Source organism: Falco punctatus, assembly GCF_963210335.1.
Source record: "Falco punctatus genome assembly, chromosome: 15".
NCBI classification, from domain to species: Eukaryota; Metazoa; Chordata; class Aves; order Falconiformes; family Falconidae; genus Falco; species Falco punctatus.
This window is the reverse complement of record NC_137595.1, coordinates 8,683,210-8,705,190: the sequence shown is the minus strand read 5'-3', so window position 1 is coordinate 8,705,190 and position 21,981 is coordinate 8,683,210. Positions and strand designations below refer to the sequence as shown.

Below are 21,981 nucleotides of genomic sequence, written 5' to 3'. Positions count from 1 at the left end.
GGGCAGGGCCGGGCCGGGCCGGGCGGCGGGCGGGGCTTTGGGGGCCGCGCCGGGGCGTACCGAGCTGCGGTGCTGCCCCTCGGCCCGCCCCGCAGGGGTCCCGCCTGGGGCGGCAGGTGGCGGCGGCCGAGGGAAGCGGCGTCGAGGCCCTTAGGAACCGGCGCTCCACGGGAGTGGGCCCGTGGGCCCGGCCCTGAGGGGGAGCCAGCACCCCAGGCCGCGGCCTGCGCACCGGGCCGGCAGGGCCAGCTCAGTAACCGGCCCGCGGGGCATTTATGGCCCCACAGCTGCAGATTTATCCCACCGTGAATGGTGAGGAATGGCCTCCGGAGCGGGAGCAATCAGAGGGACACCTCTGGGCCAGCTGCCCGCGCTGCCCTGCCATTACAAACGGTCCGCCTGTAAACTCACCTTCCAGCAAAGAGGCTGAAGCAGAGGGGAAAGCGGGCTATGTTTCCAGATGCTGACCCAAAATTTCATCTCACCTGGAGAGGATGAGAGTGCGTCGGCAGAGTTCCCTGCTGCAGCGAACGCCGCGTTGGCCTGAAGCGGTAGAACGCAGGCAGCGCTCGCACGGGCTGGAGCTGCCGATGCTGCAGACAGCCTGCTAGCTTGAGCAGCCCGTGGGCTAAAGGTAAAGCCCATCCTCTGTTTATCAGTCCTGTGGAAATTTAGGTTCACCAGTTCACAGGAAAGCAGCAGACAGATCCACGAGTTGAATTGCACGCCTGTGTAACGGAGCGCTCGCTGGCTTGGCACAGGGCTGGGAGCTGAGTCCCGTGTTTCAAGTACCCCTGTTGGTGTACGCGTTCCCAAAAGAAGAGTGTGGTTAAGGGTGAAGTGGTCCAGCCAGTCAGGAAAAAACTTACTGAAACCCCATCGAATGAATTCCCAGATACTGTTCTATGTTAACTTGAATTTGTCAGCTGTCTAGTTGGTTATCAATGAATTCTGGAATAGCCTCTTCTCATTTTGCCTCTGGGTTTATGCTTTGGGAAGAGTGAGGCTAAAACAGCATCTGTGGCCGTATTAAAGAGTAGGCTGGACCTTGTGCAGAAAACTCCATCTGAATCATAAATGGAAAGTTTACCTGTCAGCAGGCCAAAGATTTATCCCATGAACGGGAAGAATCCAGGAAAAAGTAGCAGTAAGATCATGTCGTGTTTCAAAAGAGTAAAAAGGAACTTTACAAGAACTCAGAGCAAGACTCCATTTTAACTTGAATATAACAGACCACAGACTTGCCCTGTTCTTTGTTTCTTGTTTCTTATATTGGCTTTCCCCACTTTCGCATGTGTGTACAGAGAATCCTTTGTCTGTTGTTTCCTCTCAGTGTTACTAGAATGCCAATTATTATTATTTAAAACAAAAGGGCAGCTAAAGGGTGAAAAAAAACGAAACATGCGGTGCCAAATTTCCCAAGTTTGTGTTTATAATATGTAGTAATAATACCTTGTCATGTAGCAATTTCAATGTCCTTTATACACATGCTGAAATTAAATGTCACCATTCCACCGGGAGACACTCAGATGTTATCCTCATTTTCCAGATGAGAAAACTGAGTCACTGAAATCAAAGTCTCTAGTTATGTCATGAACAAAGCAGCACAGCAAAAAAACCCAGCCCGGCTTTCTTGACTCCTTGTTCCATATCCAGGTCTTTTTCCATCTTCTTTTCATCAACAGCTACCAGAAAATATCACCAAAATGGTTTATATTGATTCTCTACAGCATAATGTACAATAGGTGTGGTACAAAAAAAATGGTCAAACTGCCTAATAGAATGTAATTTTTATGTTTTTGCAAGCTCAATAAGTAATGTGTAGTTACAAGGCCGTACTTTTCCGAATCTGCAAAAGTAAAATTCTCATGAATGTTTTGGGGTGCCTTTGAATTTTCATTAGGTTACAAATATTTTCCTTCGCTTACAGATTTTCCTTAACACACTGTGCAATAAAAGGAGTCAATGTCTATTTATCCATTTTTTTGTTCCTTTGAGAGAAATGAGACACTTGGCACAGGAGCAATCGCTCTACTGAAGGCAACACTTTCAAATGGAATGGGCAGCTAAAATTAATTTTCAAATGAAATGGTATTTTCTGTTCTTTTGACAGACACATATACAAGTGGCCTCAGTGCTTGCAATTTAACGCGTCTGATATTCTGCACATGCAAAGCTTCAGTGCAGAAGGTATAAACTACAGGAAGGGAAATAAACCTAGTGTTGCACACTCAGGATATTTATGGTGGGACAGTGGAAGCTGTAAACTTAAAATAAAAAGGCCAAGCACATACAAATTCATGAGAGATAAAAGGACTCTTGAGGTAGAAGTGGAGCATTGTCCCATTCTGCTCTCCATACATATACATACTCCTTCATATACATATCTTTTATCTTTAGACACACAGGAACTGAGCTGAGAAAATCTGTCCCAATGTGGAAAATGTGTTATCTTTTTCTATGATGAGCCATTTAGGAATGTTTGAGCTAATGCAGCAGCAATTGTAACTGTAACTTCCATCTTATTTCCTGTTTAACCTTGTTTCTCAGATTTTCAGTTCAGTCATGCAATTACTGCTTATGCATTTTTAGTGGAACTTCATTAAAATTTTGACCTTGCGTGGCTTCAGCAGCACTTCCAATCAATTCTGCAGCATTTGCAGATTTGATTGCAGTAGCCAATTTATTCTAATCCTCTAAAGACTGTCCTTTTTTCCACTGTCCCTGTGGAAAACTGAATAATTTAAGTTTACAGTCATTTCTTCTGTCGTTTTAGTTTTCATGTGATAGTTTCTGACAAATCTTTCAAAATTGTTTCAGGCCAAATCACTGATGGCTGCATATTTGCATTACGAGATGAAAATCAATAGAGCCCTGGCACTGCATGCAATTTGAGATTCCAGGGGTTTTATACTATCCATTTCAGTTTAACAAATACTGAAATTAGTCAAAATTAATAGTAGCTGAAATTAGTCAAGTAGAAGCTTGCACATGTGACTTGCACATGCAAAAAAAAAAAATAAAAGCAGCTAGTTAGGAAAATAGTTAAGTCATTGGTAGATCGGGGGAGGATGGGATGTCAAGGAAGGAACACCCACCCATTAATCTATTTCTTACTCTGTTTCCTAAAGTATCCAGTGTTACACAATATTAGATGTTGTGCTTGACTGGATTTAGTCTGAAATCTGGTATAACAATTTTTATATTCTAGTTCAGAAAAACAGCCCCCAGATTTTCTGTGAGCCTACAGATCCTTATAGCTTTGATCATTGAAGTATCTAATGGTGAAATGTTCATGTGTATTCAACTTTGTTTATGTCAGTGTCTCGCTGAATAAGAGCTAAACCAAGGAAATTAGATGTATCTGTGTGTGTGTGTATATATATATCCATCCATAGGATCTTGAAAAATGGTGAAAAAGTATTTCAAAATGTTCTAAATCCAAAAGTGTAAGGCATGTATTGTGACAGGTTATAGTGGGTTTCCTGTGGTGAATGTAACTGCCAGGGCTGATGGAAAGAAAATTGGTGGCATGAAAATTACTGTAGCCGTCCAATCTTTTTTCCAAATGGGCTTTAACTGCACATTCTTTTTTATTACTCTCCTGCTGGGTAAAGTACCTGCAACAGTCTGTGTTACTAATGTATCTATACCTCATTTCTCAGTCCTGTCTCAAGCTGACTTCTATTTATCTGGGTGAATAACTCCTTAGATGTAAAATTATCAGTCAGTATTGCTTAATACAGGAGATACAGAATCAAGCTTTTAGTTTGTCCTTGGTCCAGTATATTTATTAGTTACCTGGATGATGGAACGGAAGGAATTTCTATAACATTTGTATGCACTGTTAATATGTTAGAGAGCAAGCTTAGAATTCGCAATTAGTTTGAAAGTTGGCAATATAGTCCAGGAGAAACGAGGATAAATAGGGACTGATGCAAGATAAAACATTTAGACAGGAATAATTAATTGCAGAAAGACAAGGCAGAGAGCAGCTTGCTAAATAGCAGATAGAGCAGAAAATAATCATGTCACAAGCTGAGCATGAGTCAACAGTGCAATGGTATTGTGAAAAGGGAAGTGCCCTGCCTGAGAGCATGGACAGAAGGGTAGCCTCTTGGACATACGGCGATCCTCCACTCAGTTCAGCGATGGTGAAGCATCAGCAGGACTACTGCCCTAGAAGATACAAGCCAACTGGGGAAGATCTAGAGGAAGTCAGCAAAAATTATGAGAAGACGAATGAGGAAAATTAAAGAATTGGGAAATTTATTTTAGTCTAAAAGAAGAGGCAAGTGAGGGGTGATAATCTGCTTTCCTTGACTGAAACAGAGTGAATAGAAGACAATAGACTTGATTTTAATCAGGGAAGATTAATGTTTCATTTTAAGGAAAACATTGTCAGGTAGGGATAGGGAAGCATGGTGGAATGGATTGCCAGGGAAGTGGTAAAACTCCAGCATGGGTGACCTTTGGCTGAACGAGTGTCGGCCCAGAAAGTCAGGTCTGATCAGAGGGCAGGAGAAAGGACTGCATGACCTCTTGAGGTCTCTTCTGGCTCTGTGATTCCATGATTCTACAATTCCTGCTTGTGGGTTTTGGGACTGTTGGCCAGAACAAGTATTGTTCAGTGCAAGGATTGCAGAACTGCCTTCTAAATTTAGATAGAGTATACTAAGCAGTGACAAAAGATAAATGAGTCCAAGGGAAAATGGGAAGACACTGTGATCGTGTGGCTACCTTGGGCAGCTGGCAGAAAAGGTTTGACACTTCACTGCATGACACCAGTTCTGTATCTTAGATCATCCTTTGCCGTATAATAGTTCTGTAAGGACAGGAGACCCATTTATACAAAAAGGAATAAAGCGAGAAAGAACATACACATGTAATACATGTGGAAACAAGTCCGCTCCTTTCCTCTCTGTAATCCTGTGCAAGCCCACTAGTTCTCATTTCACAGAGTAACACCTATGTGTTGCCTTAGCATACGTATTCACATCCACATTTTAGTTATTGCTGGGGTCAAAATAGGGATATGGAAGCCTGTTCTCACCATCTCTTGTCTTTTCAGTGTTTATGTATGTACTTATTTATTCGATGGCTTTCCATCAAGCAGAAGCTCTCCCTGAGGTTGACCGTTACTGTATTTATGTGTATATGCGTGTGTGTGTGTGTCTGGTAGGTTGAGCACACTGAAGGCAGTAAACAAATAATGGTGAAAAATAAAAGCTAGCGCTTTTGGGCCAATTTTGTGAAAATGACTGCTTAAACACTGTGTGTAAGAGCTGCATCTGTTCAACTAAACTGAGATGCTCTGTGCTCAAGTGCTCACTGCATGTGTAAACACCTAATGCTGTCATCGGTTTTTATTTGTATTGCCACAGTGTCTGGGAGCCTACAGTAGAAGTGGCTAAACAGAGATGGCAGCAGGCTACTCCCTGCCCCAGAGAGGCCAAATCTGGTCCAGAATTTGTTGCAGGATCTGTAGAGCAGCTGGCTAATTTTTATAATATTTTTCTTACTTGTTTTTGTCATGACCTGCTGTGATTTGGAGCAGTACATTTCCCAAGGAAAAGATTAAGGTGAATCAGCTCAGTCAATTTTCTTAAGGTACAAATCCCATCACATTGAGTCATTGTACAAATGCTGCACTGGCTGTGAAGATTCCAGCATTTCCCTTTGCTTACAGCACAATCTGGTAGGTATTACTGAATCATCTGAAATTATCCAGAATTTTGATGTGATTACTGTCAATGGCACTAAGTAATACAATTCCAACAAGCTAAACGCTAATACGGTAATCCTTATCACTTCTAACGCTAAACAATTTAATCTTATCATCATGTGCTGATGAGATAATATATTCCAGCAGTGGCATTTTATGAATATTGTATTGTTCCAAGTGGTGTTGAGATAAAACACCGTTGTGGAGTTACAGTATCACACTAACAGTGCTGCGCATCTGACTGAGGGGATATTTTTTGAAGACTCTTAGAAGACTCCTCAAATCTGTGTAATAATCTAAATATCCTTCTGATTGATCCCTGTCTAGAAGTGAGTCCTTGCGGGAAATTTGAGAATACAGAATAATTTTTCAGTTATCTGAGCATGAAAGTATTTCTCAGTAACTCAATGCTGCTTAGATGTTTTTCTTTCTGACAGCTCAAAGGTGGCTTCTTTTGAAAGATCAGTTTTCAAAGAAGTCTCCTTGGACAAAAAAGAAGAGCAGTCAGTCATGCTGGGTTTATTATGTGCAAAGCTCCTTGGCAGAGCAGAGGAGAGTCCCTGAGAACTGCCTCACTGCTTTTGGAAAAAGCAAAAATAAAGAGCGGGTTGTAGTGATGATGGGGAAGGTTCTTAGTGCAAGGGCAGAAGCTTTGTCTGAAGTCTTTGCTTTCCGAGATTGTTGTAAGATGTTTGCTTGGAGTTTCAAGCTCTGCCTGCAGTCAGAAACAGCTCCTGTTTCCCAAGCTCTGTGTAGACCTTGTGCTTCATATTGCTACCTGCTCTTCCTAGATATCTTGGCAGGCCTACATTTAATAGCCTCATTACATTGTTGTGATTCCCTGTGCAGCTTCGGTATAAGCAATGTGTATCTTTTTGCCCAGCTGTTCCCACGCCAAAGCAAAGCAAATTCCAGCCAAGAAGAACCTTGGCCATGACAGTTACACTACCCCACTCACAAAGGGGAAGAGGAGGAAGAAACTGCTTTTCAGCAGCAACAGCAAAAATCCACCAAAACTCAAAAATCCAATAACGATTTTATTAATGCACTTAATAGCTGGAGCTAATTTAATCCAAATTTCAATTCCCTGCAGTATTTTGGGATTTGCTTCCCTGAAAATCCCTCCTTTATCCCAATGCCATCTAGCTGCTGTTTCAAGCAGCTTCTAAGGGGACCCTTCCCCTACACATGGGAGTGGGCACTAGCAAGTCATACGTCAGATTTGCTTTCCTCTCTGTCAGAGGCCAAAGATGCTCATGTGAGAGATGGATGCTGTTAGGGCTGCACAATAAAAGACCATATGCATGTCTGGCACAGATAGGTGCTGGCTGCATTCACACTGTTTAGAAGCTGTGGCTCCATTTCTTGTCTGGGAGTTACAATCTGTTAATTCTGCTGCTGAATTTGCCTCTCCCCATTCAATTAATCCAACCTTTCCAAGTCCAATATGTGGTATTGAACTGAACATGGGTCCTATTCAGCAGCATCAAGAAAGATTTTTAGCTTTTGGATTACTTCATCAGTTTTTAAAAAACAATTTCATACTGAAATAACGCTTGGGCAAACACAAAGTAGTTCCTTTTTGTAAGAAAAGTATTTAGAGAAGAGGCTCTAGCTGTATAGCTGTTACAGAAATCTGTGGTGTTCCTTCCTGTTTTGGCTTGGAGATTGCTGCTTTGGCGATTCCCACTGGCTTCTTACACGGCTTGGAAAGACCCTGGTCCCAAAGGCTGCTTTGCCATAGACCCTACCTTGTCCTCCCATGAAATGGGCCCTCTACTCCTGACCAGCTGAACGAACTGAAGTGGGATTCTGCAGATGAACTCAGCAGGGGCAGCGGGAGGCCCCTGCCACGGTTTTAGACTGTAACACTGTGAAGCTCCTGTATTCCAGCACAAAAAGAGGGCAAGGAGATAAATGACTCCAGTGTTTGTTTGTTTGTTTTGCCTAAAGAAGCTTCTTTGTAAGCGTATTCCACATGAGTATTCTTCTGTCCACGTAAAATAGGTCCCTTGTGTCTGAATTTAAGTCTCTGTATATTGTTGCTTGTGCAATGGCTTAGAAATACTTTAGAAGCATTATCTAGGAGCTTTTATGACTTCTCTCACATATTTCCTCTGCCTCCCTGCACCCACACATCCATGCACACACAGTGAGAGATGCAGGGTCAGATTCTGATCAGACTTCTGCTCACTTTATCCAAACAAAAATCTCTTTTTCCACTTTTTTTTTTTTTTTTATTTTAACCCAAAAGCCAATTTTGGACCCGTTAGACAGCTCTTGGTAAACACTAGCCCAATAAGAACTGTGCTACTGAGGACCTCAGAGTCTGGAAGGAGTGATAAGTGGCTGGATTTGGACCCGACAGCTTTAAAACACAAGCATCAGCCCATCTGTGGCCAGTTTCCCTGCCTGGCAGGGTTGTTTTGTGAGGTTGCTACAGAATCACAGCAGTGCCATTTATTTTTGAAACTGTGCCTTGCATTGCAGGGATAGCCATAGCAAATCACTAGCATCTGTCATAAGCAGGCTTCATGCTTTCCCATTTGGGTTACTCTTCATTTAAAGCTCTGAATGACGGCATGGAGCAGGAAGAGAAAAGCCAGATGTTTCTCCTTGAGCATTTTCTAGTCGTCTCTTCCTCAAAAGTTAACCATTCCATGATTCCTTTTGATTTAATGTCAAGTTTTGGGAAGTCTTCAGGATTAAAATCTAAGGGAAGCATTTCAGCTCTGAAGCAATAAAGCAAGGAGCGCTTTGCTCTTTGGGGAGATCATTGAGCAAAGAGTTTTCCTAGCAGAACGCATTGTCAAAATACAGCTGTGAGCTGCAACAGAAGTAGTCTTTCCACCACAGAAAAAGGGCATGTGCTCCATTTATGAAAAAGGTAATTAATTAATCAAAACTCCTATTATAAAATGATCAAGGCAGGTAACAAGATATCCCTGACTGGATTGTGTGAAGGTGATATATGTGAGGCTTGTCTACAGTAACTGGAGTTCTCTAAGTCAGAGATACAAATCATGCAGATGCTAAAAGTATGCCAGTTCCACTTTGCATGCACAGCCAATCAGTTATTACACCCCCCTCAAATGTAATCAGTGGTATACTCTGCAATTAGGCCTCCAGTGTCGCTGCCTGTAATGAGCACTGCCTCAGTTCTTCAAAGCGCTGTGAGTGTAAAATAATAGGTAAGTGCATCATGATGAGTAAATTGATGCTGTGGGCCATGAATTCAGCAACACGCAGGGTTATAGCCCTCCGAGAAATCCACTCTGTCCAGTCTGTTACCTTCTAGCTTTACATCCTTGGCAAGGACAATGAGATTTCTTTCTTCTAGGAATTTAAGGGCCAAACTAGCGAAACATTTGTATATTTCTGACATAAACGAACCCTAGGAACAGTATGTGGGAATCCTTTAGATATATTTTGTGAAATGCTGGGTGATGATATAAATTATATTAACTCCAGAAGAACCCTCCAGAGTACCCATTGCAGTTCTTTCCCGTACCCATGTACAGTAAACCACACACGACAGCCACCAACCACCTGAACACCCAGTAACCAGCAAAACAGTTTCGGTAAAGCATTGAGCACATACTCAGTGAGCTTTGCAAGGCAAACTCTTCAGTTTTGATACACTCCAACCCTTTTACCAAGCTAACAGAAACCTCTAGGGCTCTTGTTTTCTGGGAGTTAATGGCTTTCAGTATGACTGCTATTAGCACAGGTCATAGAATTGCTAATAGAGTTTCTACCAGTTTATTTGCCATGACTTCTGCTTTCGCATTTGGTGAGACCCAAGTGGTTTGAAATCCTGTGGTAAGTGGCCTAATATAAATTACTGTGAACACGGTGATAATACCCATATGTGTATAGAATCAGCTGCAAGCGTGTTGCTGAGGTTGCATGGTTTGTGCAGTGAAGAAGCAACAGGGAGAGACGTTCGAAAAGCCCTTAAGATTCTCCTTTGCCTTACTGTGGTGATGCAGCGCCTGCTTTGGCATCTGAGATGCCTAATTTCAAGGTGTTTTAGCAGTGGATCAAAGCAGGCTGCTCACGCAGGAGCCCTTTGAAGCTTGCTCTGCTATTGGAAATGAAAAAGAAAGAAACACCCAGTGCCTCGGTAGGGCTGAGCATGAGGTGCTTGCTTTCCACCAGCAACACTGGTTCTTCTTCTTAGTATGACAACGACCTGCTCAGCCCACCAGGTCTGTAGCCTTGTCTTTTCGCAGGGGGTTCCTGGGGACATGGTTTTCCGCCAGCCTGCACCCCGCTGAGTCAGGGCGGTATCGGGGCTGTGTAACTCGTGTGAAAAGAAGTTCTGACAAGCCCTGTTGTGGTAGCGCTTCAGCTGTGCAGCTTCTGCTGGTGAGTGGGTAGGAGAGTGGATGGGGGTGGGGGGTTTCCATTTGAAGTTTCCATTTAAATACTGACATTTTCCAGTTATTATTGTGCAGCGGCATCTGAGCAAACTCAATTATTTTGCTGTTCCACACCTGGAAAAATAACTACTGTAGTTCAGACCTCAGGGTAATAAGCATTGGCTGCTATTTACTTTTCAGTGGTGGTTCCTTATCTGCTTGAAGGCGATGCCGTGAACCTTAATTAGTGGTTACACAGTGCTTTGAAATTATAAGACACTATCTACCTTTTAAGTATTATAATGTTTCTATAACATATTTGTAACAAGTACATGCTCCAGTACACAGCAGCACACTCGGCTGTAGGCCAGAAATGTTTCCTAAGTGAAATAATCCAGGACTTGGTGTCCCCATGACACAAGGAAATTAAGGAAAATCTTCATCGGTTCTCAATTTACAGTGTACGTACCTTGAGAACATGGATAGCCCAGCTAAGAAAATCAAGAATAGTGCAAATCGCTGTCAAATATAACAGTAGTGGGTGTAGTGCCAAACCTACGTACAATCCTCTCAAGGCGGAGTACTTTTTAGGGTGGGACTGGAGGAGGATAGGACAGGTATAGCATCATCTATCTCCATTTATTTCCTCCAGTGACCAGCAGCTCCTGGTTGCTCTGGGTGTGACTGTACAGTGCTATAGACTTTCTTTTATTTTGATACATTGGAGACAAAGATGACTCTGACTTCCTCACTTTGCTCTTTGGCCAGTGCTGCCCATGGTAAATAAAAGGCATTGCTAAACTAATAAGTCATAACGTTTTTGGGCTCGGGCCACTAAACTGTCTCTCTCTGCTTTGCACGCAAGTATGGGAGATATGTCAGCCTGGGGATAGAGTAACAGCTCCAAAAGGCTGCAGTGAAATGCAATCTGGTTCTGACACAATGCAGCCAGTCAGGCCATCTGTGTGAAGGAGCACCCAAAAAGGTAACTGGCAAAGACTGATAATCCCCGACTGAGCCTCAAAAACTCAAAGCACCCGGCCTAGCTGTGGAGGAGCTTAAAATTTGCAAATCTGAGAGCTTGTGGCACTGAAGTTTTATAGTGATGGCAAACAGTTAGGAATATTGATACTTAGTTTGTATTTCTTGACCAGGGTCCACTTTTAGTACTGGGTCCTTCCCTGGGTCACTGAATCGGCGTGGGCGTGCGGGTTAGCCAGAGCTATCGTGGAGCAGGACTCTGGTGCGGTCTGACACGGGGCTGTGCAGCCCTCGCTGCTCAAAGGGAAGGATGCCCTGGCCCTGTGGGACCAGCCCTGTGGTGGCTCTGCAGGACTCAGTGGGCAGACAAGTGGCCCTGTGGACGGGGTGTGAGGGCACAGCTTCCCGCAGCAGCCCAAGCAAGGCTGGGTGGATGGTGCAAGGCGTGGGTGGGACTGCGGGGCTGGGGATAGGGGACTAGTTAGTGATACCCCCTCCCTGGGTGCAGCAAGCTGTTGGCTTGCCTCAGCTGTAACCCCATACTTGCTCATGCCACTGGCTTCTGTCCAGTCTTCCTCCTGGCTGGGGCTATCTATGCCTCACACCTCGGTTCCCACCGCAATCCCAGAAACAACAAGGATTGATGGGTGAACCACTGACCAGCTGGGCCTGGCACGTGGGGTCTCAGAGCTGGAGAGGGGCCATGTGCTGTGCAGCCCCTGGAGGGTGTGCAGATGAGCAGGATATTTTGCTGCAAGAGGCTCTGCACAGTGCGGCACAACAGCCTTGCCTTTAAATGCCTTTATAATGTGGTTTTGCTACCTCTGTGTGCCTCATATTGCATAGGTAGCTATTCAAGAGGGAAGGCTGCATTGTTTTCATCGTTCCTCCCCCTGTGCCCTTCACTCCTTTTCTTGGCTAATGTAAACGTGGAGTTTTGATCCGCTTCACTCTGGATGGAGGGAGAAGCTGTGGCAAAGCAGGTTGCACCATGAAACTTCTCCACCAGCTGACACATCGCAGCCACGCATGGCTGTGGTGGTCATCGGCCAGGGAGTACTCCTTCTGGAGACCGTCTTGTAGAAGCAAAGCAGAGGAATGAGGGCCTGAAACAACAACAAAAAAATAATTTAAGAATTTGAAATATTAAATGAGGCTTATGAGGTTGTAAAAAAAACACCCCAAAATCCTGCAGATAGGAGCACGGACTGGTACAGAACAGAGAGATGGGACTTACAGCTGGTGGAAGAAGTGTTGCATCACTTCAGTGAGATGTAGCCAATGTCACCACCATCTAGGGATGAGGATCAAAACAGACCCTATGGCTTTGTCTATGCATAATTCTAGTATATAGGTTGTGATGCAGGAACAGTTCATAGAACAGCACAGAGAGCATCTTTTAGATATTCAAAATAGCTTTTGAAAAGAACAAATATATCCAGAGCTAAATGCTTGGTGCCACCTGCAGAAATATAGAGAGAACTACTCATGCCTGTTTGCTGCTTTTCTGACAAATACCTCATTTCCAGAGAGAAGTGGTACAAGCACAAAGCTGTATTCTGCATTCAGATTTCATCCCGCCCTCATGGGACAATTTCCCTTAAAAGCCTTTGATGCAGTACACCTCTTAAGAAACCATTCACCTGAACACACTGCGTGGTTTAACACATGAAATAAGGTGCAAGCCTGTGTGGAGTGACTAAATGCAGGATACAGCACAGAAGGATACTATGTAGCATCTGATCTGGAATTTATCTCCAGCAGGCTGTGGCAGAACGGCATAAATAGGGAATTATGAATGCTTCATGTGCGGTGAAGGGTGCAGACTCAGTTAAAGCTGGCGGTTCGCTTCCCACTGTGCTCTTGGAAACTGAATAGAAAGACCAATTACCACCTATTTCTGAAATGACAGCTAAGGGTTGATGTTTCTCTTTGGTTTCCCAGCCAAAGCAATGGGCTGCATGTCAGAGCTTGCGCTTGCAAAGGTAAAGGCTAGAGGATGTGGGGCAAGCTGGGTGGTTTGCGTGTCAGTGAGAAAAGGAGTCATCTAATGGACTCCTGAAGTAACAGGAGGACAGACTGCCTTGGGCATAGGCCATGCTAATGACCCCGATTTGGGAATGGTGAGTAGGAGAAGCCCTGCTTGGTTTTCTTCTTCTGTGTTCAAGAAAACAAGGCACAGTATTGTAAATATCTGACTTTTGCCTTCAGCCTCTCTTCCCAACGGGAACAACCCAGTGCGGCCCTGGTTATTACCTGCTATAAATCAGCTGAACATACACACTTCTGACTTGAGCAGGGTCCCCTCCCCTTCAATTACCACTCCTTCTCATGTACAAGCGTTAAAGCAAAATTCAATTAGAAGTGAGCCGGGAGAGCACAATTAAAAGCTAGTTCTGGCTCCCAAATTCCCCGAGCAGAGCAGATGTAATGTTCGGAGGGGCTGCAAAGGTCAGAGTTCAGACTGAGGTTTAGATTTAAGCATCTCCCACGCCCCAGAAGTTTCAGACACCCTTTCAGCTGCGGCTCATTTCTGCCCAGAGCAGTGCCAGGCTGAATGGGGTGCTCCTGGAAGAGGTGCCTCCTTGACCATTCCCAGAGGATGGGTTAGACCCAGGGACAGTGCAGGCTGGGGTTCTGCCAGCATGGGTGGCAATAGCATGTCACTAGCTGTTGAGCATTTCTGGTTTCAGAAAGGACATTTTACTGGATGCATGGGGAAGTCTCAGATTTAAGCTTTATTTTCCGTAGTCTGAGCATAGCCCTTGCTCTGAAATGGGACAGGCTCACCTTTTTCTTAAAGCAATGCTACCACAGCTGATAAATCCCAAACTACTTCTTTACCTAAAAGCAGGGCTGATTTCTCCCCCTTTGAAATGGTCTTGATTGGCACAGCACAGCTTGTTCCCCTGAGCAGTTAAAGGGTTTGGGCTTTCACACACTGAAATTTTGGTATCTCTTTACAAGAAAAAAAAAAAAAAAAGTCTGTAGTCTGTATTAGGCCAGTTCTAGGTGATACTTAAACTAGTATAGGAAAGCGCATCAAAAACTAGCGTATGCTCTAGGCACGTGGTGAAAATAAAAAGATAGCAAAAAGCTTTCATCCCTTAAGTCTGTTTTTCCTACTCTGGTGGGATCGTTAATGTCAATATTATTTCAGAAGTATTTAAAAACATAAATCTGAATTATATTGAAGAAGTTGATATGTTCATAAAGATTTTTATTTTCTTTAAGACTACTAAAATGAATTCTTTCTCATGCCTCAAGATTTAACAATAATTATAAAACTGAAAAGGGAATGATTCTGAGAAAGGGCCTGAGGAGATCTCTGGGGTGGTAGTATTGATTTTACAAACACACAGTACAATCCTGTTGCTATTTTTAACGGCCTGCCTCAGCTAAAAAAGGAAAAAATATCAGAAGATGTAGAAAATGTGAAGAGGAAGTACTGCAAGTACTGCAGGGTGAACCCAGCGGATTGCTCAGAGAGGAAATGAGTCAGGCAGTTGCTAAGTAAAGGCAGTTGCCTATTTACAGAGGAATTAAAAGAGTTAAAGGGGTGTCTCATGAAATTCCCAATCAACACTTTCTGAGCAGAGTGCGGATGGCATCAGGATGCACTTACACGTTTGGATCAAACCACTGAATTGCCTAAGGTTTGCCTTGTGGTAGCAGCGATAAAACAGATGGTCAGCCATAGGACAAACCCATTTCTACCCTCAGCAAAAACTGGTGACATGAGCGTTGTTGTGACGGTGGTCTGGATATTGCAGGCAGGGCAGGAAGCCCTCTGGCAGCCAGGACATCATCCCTCCTGCTGACCTGCCCCTGGGCCCCTTTTCCCTGCGTGATGGTGAAGGATGGCTTGAGATAGAGTTGAAGAACAACCAACCACTCCGGCTTCTATCTGTCCATCTTAGAATAGGGTACCATCTTCATTTTCTCCCTTTGAAGGCCACTTGCAACCTCAGCTTGGAGGAATTTCTGGAGGGAAAAGACATGGCTTGTTTTTTCAGCTCATGAAATGAGGAGTCACTGGGATCTGCTGGCAGAATTTGTATGTGTGGTGCACACTATCTGCATGAGAAGTGCACCAGAATCACCAGCATCTTCAAGGCAGGCCACGGAGAGTGTTTCGATCTACCAGGCTTTACCTCTGCATCACTGTTTTTCCATCTCACCAGACATATGTAGTCAACATATGGAATGTTAATCTGGAATGGAGAGAAAACGAAAGCTCTTCCTCCCACTCACATCTAGTACCCATAATTAATGGGTAAACCACATTTCTCTCTGGTGAGCAAGAGCCTAAGTGAAAAGACTCCCAGCATTGCTTGGTAATAAAATAAAATAAAATCTAGTGATAAATCATAGCCTATAAGACATGTTAGAGAAGGGCTGTTGGCTCTTAGCAGCTCAGTTGTCCTGGGGGTACCAAAGGCTGATGTGCCAGCGCACTGTCCTGTTAGCTGGTAACAGTCCCTGTGTTTTGGGTCCCTGATTGCACAGCCAGATCTCGCATAAGCAGAGGGAGAAATTTATATCCATTTACATAAGTTATGAATCTCATCCTATTATGTTTAACTGTAAAACTCTTACAGGGTTTTAGTTCATGTCTCGGGAAAATGCTATTATCACTTTAAGAAATTCCCCAGCCACAGGGAATGAGAAAAGCAGCGATGAGTGAAACACTGAATTCAGGCTGTGGAAAAAATCTTGGCTATGACACTTATCTATTTGAGTTTCTGTGTCATCTGTACTTTCCTAGCAGAATAGTTTGCATCGCTCAGGCAGCTCTGACTCCCCAGCTGGATGCAGTGGCTGTGGAGGAAATACCGCCACTGCTGTGCAGCTCTGTCTTCCACATCTGTAGCCGTATATCCACAGGCTATTATGGAATAAGATTTCTTCCTGTTGCTTTTGTGTCTTTTCAGCCCCAGCTGGATGTCTGAAATTTTTAGTCTTTTATCACTGCTGAACCGCCCAGTTTTGGTGGCTCTCAAGACTACCCAGGGTTTTCATATTTTTGGCTAGCAGCACCATAACAATGCAGAAATCCTCAAGTTACGAACAGTGAGTTTCCAGCCTTTAAGTAATTTCTAAATGTAGGCGCATGTATCAGGAACCTTCGGATCAGCGTTTTCCTCCATTCACATGCATTGAGGGAAGCTGCAAATGTGGGAGAATTTAGGAATCCCATCGTGAACCCTGTTTGAGAAGACCACTGATCAGAAGTGCCCTTCTGCACACTTGGTGGAACAGCCTGAATGAAAAGGGCAGCAGGGAAAGTCCCGTTGCGCATGGGGAGGAGCAGCCAGAAAGTGGGACCAGGGCATGTTTCCAATGCAAATGGTCCAATGCAAAATTTGAAGCAGGGGATTGTTTTTCCTGAAACCACAACCACCAGGCATGGAAAAGTCAGAGAGAAGAATCAGACCTCAGCAACCTGAAGGAAGCTCCTTCTACAGACTGTTATGGAGGTCCCTGTCTTTCTGAACTGCTGCCCGGACAGCAGTATTAAGCTCAGATGAGGACCATTACTCCATCATATTTACATGAATATCACTAAGATTTTACCAAGGAAGGGGGAATTTGAAGTGTAACCTGGCACACATTAAAGGCACAGGGCCAAATCTCTGGTTTGGAATTGTGGTGGTCTTGCACAAGAGGGACTCTCTCTCACTGGCACAAACGATTTTAAAGATAACTTTAAGAAATACCTGAGCCCTGTAAGGAAGTAAGCTTACAGTTCTTACCTTTCTTCCAGAAGGTGTTTCTGGCTTGTGGAAGAATGGCAGTGGAAATTATTAACCACGGGACAGTATTCTTGTTATGTTTGTTTTTCCGGGTTTGTTCCTGCACTGTACATCTGCCCAGGATCTGGACAGGACCATATTTTAAAAGGAGCTGAAGGAGAGGCAGAGGACTAACTGATGCTGCAGACCAGCTCTCCTGTTCTGCAGATGGATCACAGCGCGCTGTGAGCCGTGCCTAACAGCCTTTTCGGTCTCTTGGGCTCATACATTAAGCAGTAACACGTAGCTGACAGGGACACAATCCGTGTCTCGTTCCAGCATGTGTCAGCTTGGCACATGATACCTTCTGCAGGACTGTGTGTGTGCCTGGGCTCTGAGCTCACGCTGCTGCAGACCCCAAGGAGATGAGTTGACGTCACCCTTGGAGGACAGCAATGAAAGCTGAGCAAAATTCAATCCCCATTTCTTGCAATTCTACTCTTTCTTTTAATGCTGCTTTTGAAAAGTAAGCAGCTCCCTTCTTTTTATGCTGCTGCTTTTACTCTTGCTTCAATGACAGCATTTTCTTTGCAAGAGCCACCTGCTGTGTGCCCAGGAAAAGGCCCATCAGCAAAACTTGTGTGGGGCAACAGTGACATCCAGTGGTCCCCAGTCAGCCCATGATTTGCAAACATCTGCATGCATCAGTCTGCCAGAGTTCAGCTCCGAGTGTGTGAGGAATAAACTGTCTCGCCACCGAAGTCAGTGGATATCTGTCACTTCTTTAATAGTCATTAAATTAAATTCTTTACATTTCACCCAGTGTAATTAAGACCTTGCATGCCTTTTCTTGGCTATAACGATTACACTTTTGACAAAGGAAGGACAAGAACTTGCTCAGAATAAGGTATGAATGAAATTTCCTAAGAAATAGTTCCTCCTATTTGTCACAAGTACCTTAAAAAAGAAAAACCTGTGTTGGTGGCTTATCTGCATAACCATTATGGTATGTGGCTGGAGGTCCTTCTGCTATTTGTTGTGCATCTTTGGTGTGCTCACCTAGTAAGAGGCATAGTTAGGCTGAACCCTTACTCTGATGACCTACTTTTCATGCTTCTCAAGCCAAAGTTGGAAGTCACAGAGTTCTGCAGCATCGCAGGGTGTATTTATTAATTAAGTTTCTTTTGTAGCAGAAAGAACCACTGCTGCTTCTTATTGCCTGGTAGGCAGACACCTGGGATTGAGATTCCAGTGAGGAAAATTGAAGAAGTGGGGGAAAGTGGGGAGTATTCACTGCAGCTCACCAAGTCCAAAGCCCTGTGCCCGTCAGTCCGCTCCCCTGGCCGGTCTGTGTGTATCTGAGCATCACCTTCTCCTGGGGAGCGGGGGGAGCCCCTAGGGCAAAGCTGGCTTCATCCAGGGCAGCTAAATGTAATCCAGCACTTCACAGTGGTGAAGACTGCTGCGGCAGAAGTGGGGGGATTGTGTACGAGTCCCTTTTAGAGACTCACATTACCCTTTTGGATATGCTTGGGACTTAGCTGTCCCGTGCTCCAGACAGCACTGTGGTAAATCAGCTCGTGCAGAGCAGTGCAGCTGAGCTAGCTCTCTCAGAGCAGTTCTGGGGTCTTTAATTGTACCTTGTTGTGGAGACCAGCCAGGTTTAAACAGGTCATTTTAGTATCTGCCTTTTCATTTCACGCAAGTTTTGCTACAAATCTTTCTCCCAATCTTTAAACTCCCACCACAGCCACCAGCCACTCACACCTACATCAGCTTCCCTCCTCTTTCCTCTTCCGTTACTTAAATGTCCCACAATGTGAGTCTAATACAATATTAACCACTTATGCCATAAAGGTCCAGTTCCAAAGTCTCATAACATCAAATTGCTTTCAAGGCAATATTCATAATCCATAATTCCAGAGGACTAGGAGGTGACACTACGAATAAAATCAGTTATGAGATTGACATTGTAATTTGTGTCCATCTCCGTGTGGCAGTCTCGCTGGGGCCATTAAGCCAGGGAGTGGCGTGTAGGTGTGTTGCATGGAAGTAACGCTTTCCATCCCAGCAGTTACGTGTTGTGGTTGTAACAGCAGCAGACTGGATCGATGAACCACCTGCCAGGTGCTGCAGAGAGATTCATGGGTCATGCAGAAGGTTCTCCACTTAATTTGCCGTGAGAAATTTTGGTGAGGCTTGATCCTTGGGGGTGATGCAGTATTTTTGACAGGTGAAAGGCCAGGTGAGCCACTCCACCTGACAGGGAGCCACCAGGAACCTCACATGAGATGCAGCATGCTGTGGCCATGCCCCTGGTGCAAGTGTTTGGAAAGGTGCTTGGCTGGGGGGAGAGGAATAGCCCTGAGCTCAATGCCTGGACACCAGCTGGGGTTCCTGGGACCTGGGAGGATTTCAGAGGTGGAGCAAGACCAAGAACAGCTGCAAAACGGATGTCCAGATGTGATTGTGTCTTTTTTGGTCATGGAGAAAAAATGGAGAAAAAAAGTAAGGGCTGCTAAGAGCAAATAGATACTGCTCATATGTGGTTACATGGGTCAGCACGTGTAGGCAGCTGCACACTGCTCCCAGTGCTCCAGCTGTAATATCTGGTGAGCAAAGTGGTAGTAGCATCTCAGCAATTGCATGGCAATGAGCTAGATGCAAGCGGATAAACAACTGGGACGTGTTTTCCCCGGTGAGGACTGCACGGACAGACACGCAAACGCCCCTGCCCAGGCAACTCTGCTGAAACAGCGGAGCCAAGGCACCGGGGAAGGGAAAGAGAGCGGCAGCGATCCTGCGGAACATCGTGTTCTGGAAGTTCACGCAGCGTTTCTGCCATGTAGAAAGGCAACACGAGGTGATGGCACAGCAGACTGCGGTAAACAAGGTGCAAAAGGTTTGCTGACGCTAGGTTTCTTCCAGGAACCATTGATAACTGCTCGGGGGGACGGGACGGGACAGGATTGTAATTTCATTAAAATTTCTACTACTTCCCATGTTGAAACACAACCAAGAAAGAAAAAGGAAAGCATGTTTCAGAACACATTCTTTTGGGTCACTCAAAATGTTTGGTCCAATTTGAATTTTAAAGGTATCAGTCTTTTTTAAAAAAATTAATGTAGAAATTTTTTTTTCCTTCTAAAAATAGCTGCTTGGGATATTTTGATATTTTGACAGAACAAACCATATGTCATTCTAGAATCAGCCTGGAGCAAAGGACCCGAGTAAATCTGAAGGTGTGGTTGTATTCTCTAAGTTGTATTTCTTGAACGCCTACAGCTTCATAAGTATTTTACCCAGGCTTCTAAAATACCTACTACAGGATTCAATAAATCATGGTCAAAAAGATTTTCTCCCAGCTTTGAACTTAATAAAGGAATGAAAAAAGTCAATTTTGTACTAAAACCAATTTGTGATAAATGGGCTAGCTGTCAGCTCTCTCAGAAAATACTTGGTAATAGTTACGTCTTGCAAGGTTTCTGAAAGAGAAGATTAACAGTCTGCTATCTTTCCCTGCCCTTATTTAGTGAATTAATCTAATACTTTACAATAAAATTTGCAGGATTATTAATGACCAAGCACGCTATGTACAGCTCAGTGTCCAGAGGGCAGTGCCAGCCCCCCCGGCTCGGCCAGCCGCCCCGTGCAGCCAGGTCTCTGTGCTGTGTGGCCGTGCAAGGCACCCCGATGCTTCTGTTTTGAAGAAAAAGAATAACAATTGTATGTTGAAACTTAACACTGGGTCCACTTGCTGTTAAATATTTTTATACTGTTTATTTCGAACAACAGCGGTCGGATTGTTCCTGATTCGAAGGGTATGTATTTCTGGCCTTAACTCTTTTTTAATGGTGCGCTATGCGCAGAACTGGGTAGGTGCATTGATGAGAAAATGTGAGGGATATTTGCACAGACCCTGTGCTTTCAGCGCTCAGTCAGTGACAACTGAAGTAAACAACAAAAGCTGAGGAAATGTGAAAATATTCCCATCATTATGCATGTTTTAGTTTAAGGACCACATTTAAATGTCTGGTGGTATAAAGAAAGCTCAGTCCAACTGGGAGCTAAACATCCTCTAAATAACCTTCGCTGATGCATAATGCAGGACTGAGGTGATCTGAAAAGGGAGCCTTTTAGTTAAAAATTATTCAAGAAGGTCTCGGGAGGATGGCAGCCAGCAAGGCCAGAAGGTTTCATAGAAACTGTAAGCAGCTGTTAAAGGCACATGTATATGAATCTTTTTGTGTTACTTTAGAATAAAAATGGCTGGTTGAAAAACATCCTGAAGAGTCAGCCACCCACATTCTTCCTCCAAAGAATCAAAGATTCACAGCTCACAGGCTTTGAGATGTAATTACAGTACGAGGAGTTTTGGGAGAGCTGAAAAGTCACCATAGCAACCTCCTGGCAAAAATCTTCGCACATCCAAAGTAAAGCAAAATTTCTTTTTATCTGAATGGTTCTAGTCAGTCTGAATGCGTTCTCTCTTCGTTTTCTGCTTCTCTTCATTTCATTGTACTCCTTAATCACAGGGTTTTTCTGCTCTGAGTCCCAAGTGTCCTCTTCTAAAACTTCTCGGGGAAGTTTTGAGCAGCAGTGGATGCGGTGTGCTGGCCGTTAGGTCAGGCTTTGCTGTGGCTTAGCATTAAAGAGGAGATGCCCTCCCACGGCATGCCAGACCCTTTGCAATAATCTCTGGTGAAGCTGATAAACAACTTGTGTTGAATAATTACCAGCACCAAACTAAACTGAAAACCAGGGGAACAGAGAGAAGATGGAGGAAGTACAGAAAGGGAACAGCTAAACCTTCTCAATAGTTGCTCAGGGGTGGCAGTAAAAACTCCTTCCACACCGTGATGCCACGATAGTGGTTTAATGGGTACAAAATGCTGATGGGGACAAAAAGATGACTTCTGAAGCACCCACCCTTGAAATGCCCTGATCAGTCCCCTGCCTGAAGAAAGGCTCTCCATGCAAGAGTTCATGTGAATACTCGAAACGATGCATCATGGGTTTCATGAGGCAAGCAGGGCATGCCTAGCAATTTCCATGAATATGATCTGCCCACAAGAGAAACAGAAGAAACCTGCTGGCTGTGGCTAGAGGTTGCTGGGCCATGGCTGCTTGGCTCTGAGGGATTCTGTGCTGGTGCACAGTGAGAAGGCAAGGCAGG

General features: G+C 44.3%; 1 protein-coding gene across 1 annotated transcript in view; it reads left to right on the top strand.

Annotated features, from left to right (window-relative positions):
• Nucleotides 1-60: 60 nt before the first annotated feature.
• Nucleotides 61-21,981, top strand: part of ADGRG4 (adhesion G protein-coupled receptor G4) — a 58,606-nt gene continuing 36,685 nt past the window's right edge. Inside the window, exon 1 of the mRNA XM_080366087.1 lies at nucleotides 61-10,096. The gene's annotated coding sequence lies outside the window, so the exon portion shown is untranslated. The remainder of the gene's footprint in view (nucleotides 10,097-21,981) is intronic.